Source organism: Mandrillus leucophaeus, unplaced genomic scaffold (assembly GCF_000951045.1).
Source record: "Mandrillus leucophaeus isolate KB7577 unplaced genomic scaffold, Mleu.le_1.0 Scaffold562, whole genome shotgun sequence".
Lineage (NCBI taxonomy): Eukaryota > Metazoa > Chordata > Mammalia > Primates > Cercopithecidae > Mandrillus > Mandrillus leucophaeus.
The window spans coordinates 663344-665492 of record NW_012106053.1 but is presented as its reverse complement, the minus strand read 5'-3'; positions in this window follow the sequence as shown (position 1 = coordinate 665492).

Sequence of the window (2149 nt, the reverse complement as noted above, 5' to 3'; positions counted from 1 at the left end):
TGAGGTAGGGGGTTAATGCATGGCATGGTTGGGGTAGGGGGTTAATGCATGGCATGGTTGGGGTAGGGGCTAAGGTGTGGCATGGTTGAGGTAGGGGGTTAATGCATGGCATGGTTGGGGTAGGGGGCTAAGGTGCGGCATGGTTGAGGTAGGAGGTTAATGCATGGCATGGTTGGGGTAGGGGGCTAAGGTGTGGCATGGTTGAGGTAGGGGGTTAATGCATGGCATCGTTGGGGTAGGTGCCCCTTTGTGCAGACTCCTGCATAAATAAGAAGGTGTCCTGTCAGGGGCCCCCACCCCTGGGAGTGTGTGAGTGTCGAGGCCATGGCCAAAGCCAGTGCAAGGGCCAGGAGAGGCTTCAAGGGACAGAGGGAGCCGTCACCTCCGCTTGCCCAGGGGCCTGTTCCCAACTCTGAGGTCTGCAGGCAGGTCTAGAGGGAAGAGGAAAGAAGCCAAGATGGGTGATGGGCTGATGGGATGAGGGTTGAGGTCCTGGGAAGGGAGGCCCGAGGGCAGTGCAGGGTCAGACAACACCCCAGGCTGAGCAAGGTGGTCAAGTTAAGCCACGTCCTGGGGGCCATCCCGATGGAGGAGAAGACAAACCCCACACCCACCTTGCCTTAAGCTGCATGGAGCTGAGATCTGTCTCTCCCAGGACACCTCCAGGTGCCCCTCAAAGGGGCATTGCCTGAGTGAGAGGCTCGAAGGGAAAAACATCACCAAAAGGCAGAGGGAAATGATGGCCACCGGCGTGTACTATCATCCTCTGGGTTTTAAATGCACACTACCTGCAGATTTTGTGAAACCAAAATTATTATCCTCCGGGTTTTAAATGCACACTACCTGCAGATTTCGTGAAACCAAAATGACAAGGACTTAGGTTAAAGTGCATCAGATTCTTAATGCTCTGGGCCATCCCACTGAAGCAAAGAAAAGAGCCCCCAGCAGGACACAGCCTCATCCCAGGGCCTGCGGATTCTTACAGCCCAATCGCCACTCAACATGAGCCCACAATCTCAAATCACAAAACTCACAAGGACACATGCCTTCCTGAGCACCCGGAGGAAGAACAGACAGCGAAGCTGACCACCAAGATGCTGGACACATGAAGTGCGAAAGGCTGAATATAAAATGTTTTCAACATTTAGTAAAAGAGGATTTAGAAACATTACCACATATCAGTAAAACATTTAAAAAAATCCTACAAGAATGTCTGAAAAATAAAGACATGGCACCTTAAGAAGTGGAAAAATAATCATACATTTTTTTTTTTTTTGGAACAGAATCTCACTGTCACCCAGGCTGGAGTGTGGTGGCCCTATCTTGGCTCACTGCAGCCTCTGCCTCTTTGGCTCAAACAATCCTCCCACCTCAGCTTCCCAATTAGCTGACGCTACAGGTGCACACCACTACACCTGTCTAATGTTTTGTATTTTTTTTGTAGAGAGGGTGTCTTGCTATGTTGTCCAGGTTTGTCTCAAGCTCCTGGGCTCCAGTGATTCTCCTGCCTCAGCCTCCCAAAGTGCTGAGATTACAGGCTCAAGTCACCTTGCCTGGCCCTATTTATTTCTAAAGAGAGAATTGTCAAAACTGGAAGCTAGAGCTGAGTAAATTTCCTGGTAGAAGCAGGAGAAAACATGAACAAATTCAACAGTGCACCATAGTTCAATTTTAGTTCCAGAACAAGAGATGCGAGAAGATTGGGCACAGGCAATGGCCATGAGGTAAGCACTGGAAATGTTCTTAAATTGGTGAAAGATGTGAATCCTCATATTCAGACAGTGTTATAAATACCACAGCATAAGAGCTCCGTACTGAGATACATCATAGAAAATCAATCTGAAGGACACCAAAGTCAAACAAAAGAACTTTAAAAGTAGCCAGAGGAAAAAGACATGTTGTCTGCAAAGGAAGGCCAAGTATTTTGATGACAGAATCCTTAGCAGAAGAATAGACGACAGAACCACAGCTCCAAAGGGCTGAAGAAAGAAACTGGTCAACTCATGTTTTTATAGATAGTAATCAAAATATAAGGAAAAATACAAATATCTTCAGACAAAAGCAGCTCATTTATTATTAAAATTTTCTGGTAAGTGATTTTCTAAAGCAGAGATTAACAAACTTTTCCTATAAAAAACAGGTAGTAAAC